We start from the raw sequence: 14,754 nt of genomic DNA on the forward strand, positions 1-14,754 counted from the left end.
GCTGACTGGTGGTTCTTGGATTATTTGAGATTAATTGGTTGTGACCTTCTTTGAAGGTCTGGCCACTTCTACAAACAGTGGCATGTTAAAAATATCAGTCATCTGTGCCCAGGTGGCTAAGGGATCCTTACCTGGAGAGATCTCGTTTTGAGAAATCTCCAGCATTTTGTCCTTGTGGAGGCCTCTCTAGCCTGGATCCAGAAGATCTTGCTCCCCATCCAGCACAGGCTGCCACCCTCTTCTGTGATCTGCTTTTCCACTGTCCAGGATCACCTCTGAAATGAAAGCAGGAATAATGAAGCGCATTGAATAATTGAATTCCATGGAATAGGCAGCATTAAGAACTCTGAGAGAAAAAAATCGATCTGGCACATGGTACTGCGATTATATATGGAAAAAATTGTGACAGTATTAGTGACCAGAACAGATTTCCCGAGGCTGGAGTACAATATTGTCATGACCAGTTTCCTGTGAAGGAGAACTTGATTGGTCGGACAGAGAGTAATTGGAAGTCTGAGCACCCCTATGCAGCTGGGTTGAGTCCTTGGTGACCTCAGCTAGGGCGTACAACAAACGTCTTCTTACAAGTCTGCCCTAAAAAGATACTTGCTCAACTTTAGGAAAAAATCAATAAGAAGTTACACATGAGCTTTGTAGTCCTTAGACCTACTTGGCTCAATAAGGTAGGACTCAGTAGCTTAATGTGGCCTTGCTTCCCCCTCAGGGTTTAGCTATGACAGCTTCACTGTTCAAGAGATCAAAAGATTTTATAATTAATACTTTTTTTGAAAAAATATAAATTTACAGAATAAAGTCAGTTTGATGCAAAAGCATAGCAAATTAACATTTTCAAGGCTTGTTACAAAATATAGATAAAGCAATAATTCTCCTTTAAGTACAATAGCTCTAAAAATCACTAAAGGCTTCCTTAGGGCAGGCAAAAGTCATAAAGCCCCCCCCCCCCTTCTTTCTTCCTTGTCTCCCTACATCTTCCCCAGTCTTTTACCTGCACGGAGCAGCAGGCAACAAGACCTAGAAAAATTGATGATGGAAAAAATAGAACAAAAATGTAGAACAAAAGAAGGATCTCTACACATAGTAAAAGTTCCTTTTTCAAGCTTCTTGGAACCATCCTTCTCCGTCTCTCAAGCTGTCATCCAATTGCGGCATAAGGTTATAGAAGCAGTCCGTCCTTCTCTTCTCATGAGAAACAGGTGTTGTTTTTTCTCAATCCATTGCCTTCTACGCCACAAGAAGTGTCTGGTCTTCTTATCTTGTATTGGCTTGTCCTGGCCTAAAGGAAAAAAATTCCCACAGCCCTCTGGAAATACACTGCCAGCATGCAAAATCATTCATGCACAGAACCAATATGGAATCCATTTCACATTGTTCACAACTACATATCCCATCTTCAGTACATGATTTAAACCACATAATCTGATCCATGACAAATATAAGGATACAGTAGTGCCTCGCTAGACAGTTACCCCGCATGACAGTTTTTTCGCTAGACTGACTTTTTGCGATCGCTATAGCGATTCGCAAAACTGTGATTCCTTTGGGGGAATTTTGATAGACAATGTTTGGTCCCTGCTTCGCAAACCGATTTTTGCTAGACAACGATATGCTTTTTGCTAGACAATTCTTTCGCTAAACAGTGATTTCAGTGGAACAGATTATCGTCTAGCGAGGCACCACTGTACCCGTTTTCCCTGTTATTACTTGATTTGGTTATAGAATTGTTGGTGAATGCTATCAGGAAAGACAAGTCAATTTATTAATTAATGAAGTAGAGGATCCTGGCCAAACAGAGTCAGCGCAAGGACACATCCCTATTCAACTCTGCTTCGGATGTCAAAGGGATCTGATGTTGAGCTATCAAAAACTACAGGGAGCTTCATTTCCTCATAAAAGGACCTGATGATGTTAAGAAGTCGAGGTGGACATCCAATCTTGGGAAGTATTTTAAAAAGTCTGTCCCTGATAACCAAATCAAAGACCTTTGTAAGATCATCTATGAAGGTGACAAAGAGTGGTCATCATTGTTCCCTACATTATACCCCGCCCTGAGTAGACCTGGTCTAGGGTATAAATCTAATTAAAGTAAAATAAAGTACATTTCTCCTTCAACACCTGCTAGGACATTTTGGAAACCAATAGGGATCAATCCGTTTTCAGGGGACAACCCTAATAATAGGTGCTTCCTCCCTGCCGAGGGCATACCGTTCTGCAGAGTCCAAATTTCAGTAGGATAGGATCTGACCATGACAAGGGGAGGGACTCGAGATTCACCATCTTTAGATCATCCTCTCGCTGGCCTGGAGTGAGAGACACCAGGTCTGCACCATGACCTGCCACATGTGTGGCCCTGGTGGAATGTAGGGACAGGCTCATGACCACCATGGCATCCATCAGCACCTGTCGCTCCGCATGCATGTTTGATGTCCAAGGCATCGCAACACAACAGCGAAGGCCTATTTCATAAGCTCTGGTATGCAGGTGTGCTGGGTCACGGTAGGAGTGGTATGCCACCATTCTGGCCCAGTGATAGTGCATCTGGTAAACTGAGATGCAAGAGAGCAGAGACCGTTCTGATATTCAGGGAGTTCCTGTGGAGGAGGGCAGCACCCCTGCCCTGCCCTGATGCTGGATGGAGGAGCCTGGGAAGCACACCTGGGCAAGTGCAGCTCTCCTTTCCTCTCCTACTCAGATCTCAGATCAGCCCTTTCTCTCTTCTGTCAGGTCTAATTGGACCCACCCGGCCTTTAACAGCCCCATGTGCAGATCACAAGGTCGGCTGATAGGGTTACCTCGATTCCGCTGGCTGAGAGGAGGAGGGGTAACAGACTGTCTTCCACTGAATATCATCACAACTGGTATAACTCCACTCACAAGGGGTATATGTCCATGACGATATACCTAACTCTGAGAGCCTGGATGTCTTCTCTTTTTTAGCTAAAAGGACGAGAATTCTAGCTGTGGGGATAAGGTTCCTGCTGGATTCTGGTAACTGTAGTGAAAAATATACCAAAGCCCATGCTTAGTGGTACCTTAGGGACTAGTGCACATCCTTAAGGCCTGCAAACTCAGTCTTGTGTTATGTCCTTCCTCTCTCCCTCCTACCTTCATTTTTATATATATTTATATATATTTTATATATATATTTTCCTCTGGTAGTGCCCAAAAAGGACAGTAGCCTCCGTTTAGTGGTTCTGGCTGCAAAGGTTCTGAGGTTATTGCGTATTTATGGTGCTTTTTCCGAAAACAGCCCCGTGATGCCAAGAGAACAAAACAAAAAGGACACATCCTCCTTCTATATCCCCGATGCTCTAGATTTCTGTTGGCAGGGAGTGACACCCCTTCTTTTGTTTGGCCTCTGTGCAGATCTTGCCTGAGGGTGAGGACAAAATCCTGTAGGTTAAACAGAAGAGGCTGGACAGCGGAGGTGGGGCAGGGATTCTCACTAGAGGTCTGGGTCACACCGAGATGCCTGAAGCAAGGCTGAGATGTATGACTCGCGAGACGGGTCTTGCGAGGAGCAGAAGGCTAACAACGCTCTGGAGAACAGGCTGCTGCCCCTGTTGTAAGAGACTCCCTTCCTCAGACTCCACAGGAGAGGGGAAATCTGACTGTGAGGGGCGCTGCTGCTCCTCGCTTCCTTTCCTGAGGGGTGGCCCCAGCCGCCATCCTCCGCCTCCTCCTCAAAGGAGGACCAACCCAGATGCCCCTCCTCTCCGGACTTCCGGAGTCTCAAGAGGACAAGGCTGAAGGAGGGAGACTCTGAGTCCGTCTGGAGGCTCTGGCTCCGCCCAATGAGGTCGCGCCTCTTCCGCGTCACCCGTTGTTGGGAGGAAGCCCTCCAGGGCTGGTCTCCTTGGGCGTCCCTCTGCCATTTTGTGGCGCCTGTGAAGGAGTTGCCTGGCAACCCGGCAACGTTCTGTTTCCGCCCAGAAGACAATGGAGACCCAATGAGAGCTGGCTCCTTATACTCCGGCTTCGTGTTACTTGTCTCCGGGCGGAAGCCCATCCCCCTGGAAGGCTGGACGGCCAAGAACCGCCATTTCCCCCACCCCTTCCTTCCCTTCTAGTGCCTGACTGGCTGCCCTCCAAGCCCACTCACGGCTCGTCTCTGCGTACGTGCAATCCTCACTGGCTGCCCAGCTCTCCCTACTGCGCATGTGCTCCTCTTCTCCAGAGAGGGGGTCGAGAGGCGTGTGAGTTAGCCAGTGGGTGGGGTGGGGTGAGTCTGTGGCACCTGCGCAGTTGAGAAGGAGGCGAGAACTTCTCGCCTCAGGAAGGCGGTTCTCGAGTTTTAGTAGCCGATCATTTTTTTAAAAAATTCCTCCCTCATGAGAGAGAGAAAGAGAGAGAAAAGGGGGCGGAGGGATGCGCTGTTGTTGTCGGTCGGGTTGACGGGTTCACTCGTGCCGCCTCCTATCTGTGTGTCGTCACATTCAAATCCTGCCCTTCTAAAGGCTTCCGTGACAGGCAGAAGTTCAACAGGGTGGGGCTTTTCCTCTGGTCCTGTCTCCTCTTCCCCCAAACGTTTGAATGGGGAAAGAGAAAGACTTCTCTTCTCCCCCCCCCCACAGGCTGGGAGGGCCAGTTGTGGTACGAAGGAGATGTGGGCTTTGGGGCAGGGGTGTCACATTTCGGTGCTTGGGGGGGGGAAAGCCCCCCAGAAAGGAGGCCAGGAGTGGAGAGAAAACTCGCTGTCGAGAAGCACCAGTGACTCCACTCAAACTGGAAAGGGGTTTTTTTTTGAGAGGGGTTTCTTTCCCAATGACTCAGGCTCAACTCAGAACCCACCCAACCTTTCCCTATTTTTGAGGGGGGGAAAGCTTGTTTTTAATAGGAACTCAAAACTCTGTACCAATGATTCAGACTTAAACTTGGTGTGAAGGACTCAAACTTGGGACTCGGACCCAAAGGCTTTACCAATGGTCAGTGGGGAAGAGGACCGCATGTGCGGGAGAGCGAGCTAAGCAGCCAGTGAAGGGATCTTGCACATATGCAGAGAAGAGCCGTGGGTGGGCTTGGAGGGCCCCCTCCCTCGCTCCTCCCCGCTGTACCCCATAGCCCGCTTCCCATCTGGGGGGAGAGGCTTTGGGGGTCAAAGTACACACAATGGACGCTCCCGCTTTCCCCCTCTGCCACCCCCCAAAGGGATCCAGCAAGATCTGGGGAAAGAAGGGGGTCCCCTCGCAGGAAAGTGGACGACCCACCAACACACACAAAGGGCTTGGGGGTCTTACTCGGGGAGGAATGAGACCCCTCCCAGACTTCCCATCAGTCCCCCCCTCCAAATTTACACCCCCCAAGGAGAAAGAGGAGGAGGAACCAGAGAAAAACAAAATAGATGCCTCCCGCTCTCCCCCTTCTAAGGCCTTCCTGCAGACTGAGGGGGAGGAGGGGTCAAATCTAGAATGCAAGATCTCTGGGGGGTTGCTGTTTCATTGACACAACCTTTGTGAAACAGCACTGGATCCCTGTACAAGACAAAGAGATCCTGACCCTAGTTGAATCCATAGATGGTCGTCTCCTCCGCTCCAGTCGTCTCCTCCGCTCTGGTCCTGTGACCTAAGAAACCCAACCGGTCATCCTCCAGGTTCAACACCATCAGGAGCAACTACACTTCGATATTGCCCGCATGCCCCGTTTTCCACTTATTTTGGGACTTTCCTGGCTCCGAACCCATAACCCCCTAATGGACTGGACACAAGGAGAGTTAGATTTCAGGGACCCGTGTCCGCATCTGGGTCCACCAGCTACCTTGGCCGCAGCAGGGTCAACAGACAAGTCTGTGATACCCTTGGATTATAAGGACTTTGCTGATGTCTTCGAGGAGAAGGGGGCTGACCAACTACCTCCACACCGACCCTTTGACTGTGCTATCAATTTGGTGCCTGTGGCACCTGTGGCACGGATTTACCCCATGTTGGAACCCGAACTCGCAGCCTTGAGGGCTTTCCTTGATAAAAATCTGAAACGGGGATTCATCCGGCCATCCACGTCACCCCTGTCTGCACCTGTCATTTTTGTTAAAAAGAAGGGTGGGGAGCTCCGCCCCTGCAATGATTACAGAGCCTTGAACAAAATAACTATCAGAGAGCGCTACCCCCTACCATTGATTGGCGAACTTCTGGATGGCCTTAAAGGGGCACAGATTTACACCAAGTTGGACCTCCATGGAGCCTATAATTTGGTACGAATTCGTGTTGGCGACGAGTGGAAGACGGCTTTTGGAACACATTATGACCAACATGAATATCTGGTCATGCCTTTCGGATTAACCAACGCTCCTGCAGGACATTTTGGTCAGTACAAAACTCTGCACTTGCTCACACGGGAGTTTTGGTGGCCCCATGTTCAAGCTGATGTCACCCGATATGTTGGTTCTTGTGAGGTTTGTCGTCGAGCCAAGGACATACCAGCCAAACCTTCAGGTCTGCTACAACCATTACTTGTACTGGCCGGCCCTTGGGACACAGTATCTTTGGATGTTATCACAGATCTCCCGCGGTCACAAGGGTATACCTGTGTCTTAGTAATAGTGGACCTGTTTACTAAGGTAGGTGGGACTCGTCAGCCCTGGAAGGCAGCCCATCTAGGAGAAGGAAAACTCCAAATTTAAACCTCCACTGCCTTGTGGCTATATCCACTTATGGAAAGGGCTTCAGGAGATAACCTCGAGGCAAAATCCGGAGCCGGAGTCCCGGAGGCATTTTCTTTCATTCTGCCAACTCCTGCGACGTTGCTGGAACCAGTTGTATTGGCTCTTGCCTTTCCACTGGACCATTTCAGCGATGTGGAGAGGGGGGATTTGCTGCTTGGGTAACAGCCTATCCTCCATACTATTTTACCCAGGCTTCGTGCTCTGGAGAGGACACTCCAGCTTCGCATACAGCGTCGAAACAACACGGGAAGTTACCGGTTATAAGTCTCTGCTCAATTGGCTTAGAGCAGGACGCCAGGGGCTACTTCTGACGGTGGGAGAGGTCATTGCACCTCACTAGGTAGATACCGCCCGCCTTAAGCTGGGCAGCCCCCAGCCAGTAAGGTGCTACCTCGCCACGGTCTGTTAACCTCACGGGGTGCGTGGGGTTTAGGGTGAAACCCGACAAGCAGATCGACAACCGTGCACCATGCAACAATCATAAGAAAACTTCTGCCCTAAAGCTGGGCACCTGGAATGTACGGACAATGACCCCTGGCTTTCCTGACTACGGCTTTCCTAACGACCTGCAAGAAATAGACGATGTGCGCAAGACAGCTGTCATTGACATGGAACTGAGTAGACTGCAGATGGACATTGTTGCCCTGCAAGAGACAAGACTGCCAGACTCGGGATCTGTCAAAGAAAAAAACTTCTCATTCTTCTGGCAGGGAAAACCATCGAATGAGACCAGGGAATATGGTGTTGGCTTTGCAGTCAGAAACACTCTCCTGAGATGCATTGTTCCACCCACTGTGGGGAGTGAAAGAATCCTGTCTCTGCAGCTCCACTCATCAGCAGGACCAGTAACCCTCATTAGTGCATATGCACCAACACTGTCATCCACTACAGAAGTGAAAGACAAATTCTATGACGATCTGGCAGCTACTATCAAAAAAGTCCCTGAAAGAGAGTCACTGTTCATTCTTGGAGACTTTAATGCTAGAGTTGGTGCTGATCACAATTCTTGGCCCACTTGTCTAGGCCGTTTTGGCATTGGAAAGATGAACGAAAATGGCCAACGCTTACTGGAGTTTTGCTGTTACTATGGTCTCTGTGTCAGCAACACATTCTTTAATACGAAGCTGCAACACAGAGTTTCCTGGAGACATCCAAGATCCAAGCATTGGCATCAGGTCGATTTGATCCTCACTAGACGTTCTAGCCTTCCTAGTGTTACGATCACATGCAGATACCAGAGTGCTGATTGCGATACTGATCACTCCCTGGTGTGTAGTAGAGTAAAACTGCGAACAAAGAAATTGTATCACATGAAAAAGGAAGGAAGACCACGTATTGACATCAACAAGACTCACGATGAAAGAAAAGTGAAGGAATTTGCCCAAGCACTCGAGGAAACCCTTCCAGGTCCAGCTAATGTAAATGCACCTGAACGATGGGAACACTTCAAGAACACTGTCTACAACACCGCCTTGTCCACCTTCGGCAAGAAGACCAGAAAGATGGCTGACTGGTTCGAAGCCCATTCGGAGGAGTTAATGCCAGCCATTGAGGATAAGAGAAGAGCTCTAGCAGCATACAAAGCCTGTCCTAGCGAGTACAACCTGCAAGCTCTTTGAGCCGCTCGTAGCCAAGTCCAACAGGCTGCCAGGAGATGCTCCAATGACTATTGGCTTCAGCTCTGCTCTCAGATACAGATAGCAGCGGACACAGGTAACATCAAAGGAATGTATGATGGTATCAAGCAGGCCTTAGGTCCATTACAGAAGAAATCTGCTCCCTTGAAGTCTGCTACAGGTGTGATCATCCAGGACCGAGCACAGCAGATAGAACGCTGGGTGCAGCACTACTCTGAGCTATATTCCAGAAAGAATGTAGTAACCGAAGAAGCATTAAATAACATTGAGTGCCTGCCTGTCTTGGAAGAGCTGGACAGCGAACCAACCCTAGCAGAAATAAACGCGGCCTTGGATTCCCTCACCTCTGGCAAGGCACCTGGAAGGGACAACATCCCTGTTGAAGTGCTGAAATGCGGTAAGGAGATCATCATCACCGAACTGTATGAAATCTTTTGTCTCTGCTGGAGGGAAGGTGGAGTACCACAGGACATGAAGGATGCAAACATTGTCACATTGTACAAGAACAAAGGTGATAGGGGTGACTGCAATAACTACCGTGGTATTTCTCTTCTTAGCGTTGTAGGGAAGCTGCTTGCCTGTGTTGTGCTGAAGAGGCTCCAGGTGCTTGCAGACAGAGTCTATCCGGAATCACAGTGTGGATTTCGAGCAAATAGATCCACCACTGACATGGTATTCTCCCTCCGACAGTTGCAGGAGAAATGCAGGGAACAACAACAGCCGCTCTTAGTGGTCTCATAGACCTTACAAAAGCATTTGACTTGGTTAGCAGGGATGGCCTTTTCAAAATACTTCCCAAGATTGGATGTCCACCTCGTCTCCTTAACATCATCAGGTCCTTCCACGATGGAATGAAAGGCACTGTAGTTTTTGACGGCTCAACATCAGATCCCTTTGACATCCGAAGCGGAGTGAAACAGGGCTGTGTCCTCGCACCAACACTTTTTGGGATCTTTTTTGCTGTCATGCTGAAGCATGCCTTTGGAACTGCAACAGAAAGTGTCTATCTCCGGACTAGATCAGATGGAAAGCTCTTTAATCTCTCTAGATTGACAGCGAAGACCAAAGTCCAACTGAAATGCATGCGGGACTTCCTCTTTGCAGACGATGCAGCCATTGTTGCCCACTCTGCTGAAGACCTCCAACAACTCATGAATCGTTTCAGCAAGGCCTGCCAAGACTTTGGACTAACAATCAGCCTGAAGAAAACACAAGTCATGGGCCAGGGTGTGGACTCACCTCCCTCTATTACCATATCCACACAAGAATTGGAGGTTGTTCATGACTTTGTGTACCTTGGCTCAACCATCTCTGACACCCTCTCTCTAGATGTCGAGCTGGATAAACGCATTGGGAAAGCAGCCACCATGTTCTCTAGACTCAAAAAGAGAGTATGGCTCAATAAGAAACTGACAACACATACCAAGATCCAGGTCTATAGAGCCTGTGTCCTGAGCACACTCCTGTACTGCAGCGAGTCCTGGACCCTTTGTGCACGGCAGGAGAGGAAGCTGAACACCTTCCATATGCGTTGCCTACGACGGATTTTTGGTATCACCTGGCAGGACAGAGTTCCAAATAGAGTAGTCCTAGAACGAGCTGGAATTTTCAGCATGCATACATTACTGAAACAGCGACGTCTACGCTGGCTTGGGCACGTTGTGAGAATGGCTGATGGTCGGATTCCAAAGGATCTCCTATATGGAGAATTAGTGCAGGGAAATCGCCCCAGAGGGAGACCACAGCTGCGATACAAGGATATCTGCAAGTGGGATCTGAAGGCCTTAGGAATAGACCTCAACAGATGGGAAACTCTGACATCTGATCGTTCAGCCTGGAGGCAGGCAGTACATCACGGCCTCTCCCAATTTGAAGAGACCCTTGTCCAGCAGGCTGAGGTAAAGAGGAAGTCACAAAGGAAGCAAAACCAGGGAGCTGGACAGGGGACAGATTGGATTTGTCTTCAGTGTGGAAGAGATTGTAACTCTCGAATTGGCCTCCTCAGCCACACTAGACGCTGTTCCAAGTCCTCCATACAGAGCACGCTACCATAGTCTTTCGAGACTGAAGGATGCCTACTATTACTAAGATGCTCATTTTGTCCCATGTTCCAAACCTCCCACAGCTCCTGACACCGCCAAATTCTACTTCCATCATGTTTTCCGTCTACATGGGCTCCCGACGCACCTAATTTCTGACCGAGGTTCCCAATTCACTTCCCAGTTCTGGCAAGCCTTACACACTAGTTTGGGTACCCAGGTGCACTTGTCGTCAGCATATCACCCCCAAACAGATGGACAGACCGAGCGTACCAATGCTACCTTAGAACAATATTTCCACTGCTACACCTCTTATCAGTAAGATAATTGGGCTACCATGTTACCCCTGGTGGAATTTGCTTACAATAACGCTGTACACACATCTACAGAACAGACACAATTTAAAGCCAACTATGGGTACCATCCTCGCTTTTTCCCGGCTACCTTACCATCAACCATGGTTCCTGTTGCCGATGCCCATATACGCGAGTTGCAGGCCCTCCAAGGCTTACTCCGAGAGCAGCTTCAGCAGGCTAAAGAAGCTTATAAGACAGTGGCCAACTGAAAGCGACAAGAAGGGCCACCTCTGAAACCAGGAGATCAGGTCTGGCTTTCCACCCGTTACCTCCGCTGACCTGGCCAATCCCGTAAGTTGGACCCTCGGTTTATAGGACCCGATGTAATCCTGGAACAAATCAACCCTGTTGCCTTCCAGCTACAACTTCCAGATACTCTCCGCTTCCATCCGGTTTTCCATCGATCTCTCCTTGTTCCTGTCTCTGCATCAGACCCTGCCTGACCTTCACCTCCGGCTCCACCTCCACCTATTCTGATCGATGGTGAAGAAGAATACGAGGTGCGTCAGATTTTAGACTCCCGAATTCACTGAGGAGGTCTTCAGTATTTTGTAGATTGGTATGGTTACGGTCCTGAGGATCAATCGTGGGAACCCGCCAGTAATCTACACGCCCCTGAATTGATACGGCAGTTCCATGCTACCTATCCCGATCAACCCGGCCCATCTGAAGAGGGGAGCCCTGGGGAGGGGGATACTGTCATGAGTACAGCTGAAGACCTGGAATCAAAAGGGTTAACTGAGGCTGAGTAGAATGCTGAGCAATCAGAAACACCTGAACCGCCTCCAGATTCTCCTTCCCCAGCAGACAAGCTTCGGGCCAGGCTTCGGGGAAGACTTATGGCAAAAAGGTCAGAGGATCACTCAAAGGCTGTCCATAGAAACATCCATTCAACTAGCCCTGAGTACTGACAGGATGGAAAGGTATCTAGCAGCTCAAGGGGCTATTTAACTATAAAAGCAGCTCCTAGTCAGCTAGGATTCTGTGGAAGCAATGAGTCAAAACCCCTGGCTTGCATCCACGCTCTTACAACCTTGAACCGTGTTTCCTGGACTCCTGACTCTGGACTCTGACCTTGGACTACGTTGTGTGTTGACTCTGGATTCTGACCCTGGACTACGTTGTGTGTTGACTCTGGATTCTGACCCTGGACTACGTTGTGTGTTTGACTCTGGCCTCTGACCTTGGACTACGTTCTGTGAGTTGGTTTGGTATTTGGATACCGGCTTTGCATTCCTAGTATTCCTGACTTTGGACTGGCTTACTGGACCTCGGCTGTTGTAACCCCTGGGAATGTGACATCCTGTGAGACCAAGCAGGTGGGAGGGTGGGGGTTAAAGGAGAGAGAGAGATGTGCAGGCACCCTCCTTCAAGGTCCCGTTCCTGCTCAACCACCACTGAGGACAGAAGCTCCTCTACCACCTTCCTGACTCTATGTTTTTCCCCTAATGGGTGTCTTCAGGATTAGCCCTCCCCATCATCTCCACATGGGGGAAGGGGAAGCAGAGAAGAGGGATAACACTGGGAGGGAGGGAACTCAGGGGGAGGAAGATTGGGCGGTGAGGGACAGGAAAAGCCCCTCCCAATCATCCCTTGCAGGATCCCAAGGTGGGGCTTTCCACCTGACGGGGAAAGGTGTGGGATGGGGAGGGGTGCCCAGAGCAACAAAGAAGCATGAAAGGGCACCTCTTGGCCTCCCCTTCATGAAGGGACCTATGGCTGCCTCTGCATGGGAACCGGAAGAACAAGGCGGGGTCCTCCACCTGCTTCCCCTCATCTCTGGGTCCTCCCCTCCCTCCACAAGGCAGGAGTAAAAAGCAAAGTTTCTGCTGGGGGGGAGAGAGAGAAGACCCAGAAAAGGGTGAGAGGCTTCCACCAGGCATTGCAAATGAACCCCTGCCAGGTAGACCTTGCTGGAACTGAGGCAGTTCTGGTGGATGCCATCCTGGCCCTTGCTTGTCCCATTTTCATGGCCACTTTTCAGGTGGGGCATCTGGATGGTGTGGCCAAGATTCCTGGAGAGCTGAATGTGGCCTCCCAATGCATGCTGGATCCTGGTCCTTCCTGGCTCAGAAAAGCAGCCCGAGGGAGAGATGGCCAAGTGGGTATAGGGAGCGCGAAGGCCTCCTTGCAGATGGGGCGGGATCCCCGCTTGCTTTCAAGGAGGCAGGAAGAAGACTGTGATGAAAGAAGTTCTCCCGGGATCTCAGTCTAGTGAACAATGAGGGGCTAGTCTCAAAGATTCCAATTCCTGGGCAAGGTCCCAGATTGCTGATTTATCAGCTCCAGCGGTTCCTGGAGGTGACGCATTACCTGGATCGCTTTCAATCTGCCATTTCAGGCCTGGTTAGAGGACAGAGACAACGGCTTTGGTCCCTTTGTGGGACAACTTTGGCTGGGATCTGGACAAGGGGAATGTGTGTGTCCCCTTTCGGTTCTGTTGGGCCTCTCCTGAGCTCTCAATACCATCATCTACAGTATCCTTCGGGGTCTTTTTCTCTAGGATGGGACTTGGGGACACTTGTTCTATTGTGCATCCAGTCCTTCTTGGAGGGGAGAACCCAGCGGGTGATGCTGGGGGGTCTCCAGTTGGACACGCTGGCCTTTGACCTGTGAGGTCCCTTGGGGGATCTCTTTTGCCCCCTATGAATGGTGCGTGTGTCTCTGTCTGTGTGTGAGAGACGTGGGGGCCTTTTTGCCCATTTTCCAGATCTGCTCCTTTTTGCTTTGAGAGGAATTTTGTTTAGCCTTCCTCGCAGGCAGAGCAGGAGGGAAGCACTTGTGCATGTGTTTGTGTGTTCGTGCGTGCATGTGTGTGTCACTTGCACAGACCAATATGGCTACGTCTTCTGCAAGTAGGAAGGCTTGTTATGTTTCAACTTGGGGGTTGACTCAAGATGACCACTCAATGATGACAACTGTCCTATGGCTTGCTCCTTTTTTTAAACCTTTTTATTTTAACCTTATGCTCAGACATTTCTATTTTCTCATCATCCTATTGGTGTGTCCTGAGGGCATCTAGAGACCACAGTGATGGCCTAAATGGCCTTTCAAACACCTGGATTACTGTGGATTATTGGAGCTCAAAGAATTGGCAAAATGGGGAAGAAGGAAACGACAGCCGACTGCTTCTAACTTTCCTCCGAAGGTTGCTAAACAACCACGGCTAAGATGAGAGGGACCTATTTGTGACAGCAACGGTAAGTGAGTCAACTATGAACACCACTCAAAATAAATTCTCTGTTTTGGCTACAGATTCCCAGGAATCTAATGGGAAAAGTCTCAGTTATTGAAAACCTCCCCCCTCTCACTGACTTGAAAATGGCAGGACCAGCTATGAAACAAACTGTAACTAGTCAAGCTGGTGAAGGGTTAGAAACCTCAGAGGAGGGTAAAGATTCATTGACCCTGGTGGATAAGGGGGTGATAGATCTCCAGCTATTGAGATAAATGGGGGAGCACTGCATAGCTACGGGGAAAACAGGGAAGGCTATCTTTGAGAAAATCCAGCATCACACTCTCTCTCTCTCTCTCTCTCTCTCTCTCTCTCTCTCTCTCTCTCTCTCTCTCTCTCTCTCTCACACACACACACACACACACACACACACACACACACACACACACACACACACACACACACACACACACACACACACACACACACACACACACACACACCCCCACCCCCACACACAGCAGAAGGTACAAGACTCCTCTAAATCCAAAAACCACTTCTCGATGCCTTCTAGTAGCACAAATAATCATAGAAGTGATCCACAAGACAGGATTGAGCACGTCGTGGGAGGAGGGCTATCTTTGCTCTGAAAGCCACAGTCCTCCTGCTCACCTTTCCAGTCACCTCTAGGAATCCATCTCTCTTGTCTGGTGTGCTGCCCCTCTAGGATTCCGTGTCTCTCTGATCTCTTTCCTGTCTCGGATGCTCACGCTCTAGGTATCTTCTCTCTCTCTTCAAGCCAACCAGAATGTCTAAGAGAGTTCCTCTCTAGGAATCCGTCTCACTTTGCTCCAGTGGTCCCCAACCTTGA

General features: G+C 49.5%; 1 long non-coding RNA gene across 1 annotated transcript; it reads right to left on the minus strand.

Moving 5' to 3' along the window:
• Positions 1–2: 2 nt before the first annotated feature.
• Positions 3–14,750, minus strand: LOC140703918 (uncharacterized). Its single transcript, XR_012083098.2, has 2 exons — positions 14,556–14,750; positions 3–275 (listed from the first exon to the last, which is right to left on the minus strand). It is a non-coding gene; the product is annotated as an uncharacterized LOC140703918 (long non-coding RNA).
• Between the last annotated feature and the right edge of the window lie 4 nt (positions 14,751–14,754).

Source organism: Pogona vitticeps, chromosome 2, assembly GCF_051106095.1.
Source record: "Pogona vitticeps strain Pit_001003342236 chromosome 2, PviZW2.1, whole genome shotgun sequence".
Classification (NCBI taxonomy): domain Eukaryota; kingdom Metazoa; phylum Chordata; class Lepidosauria; order Squamata; family Agamidae; genus Pogona; species Pogona vitticeps.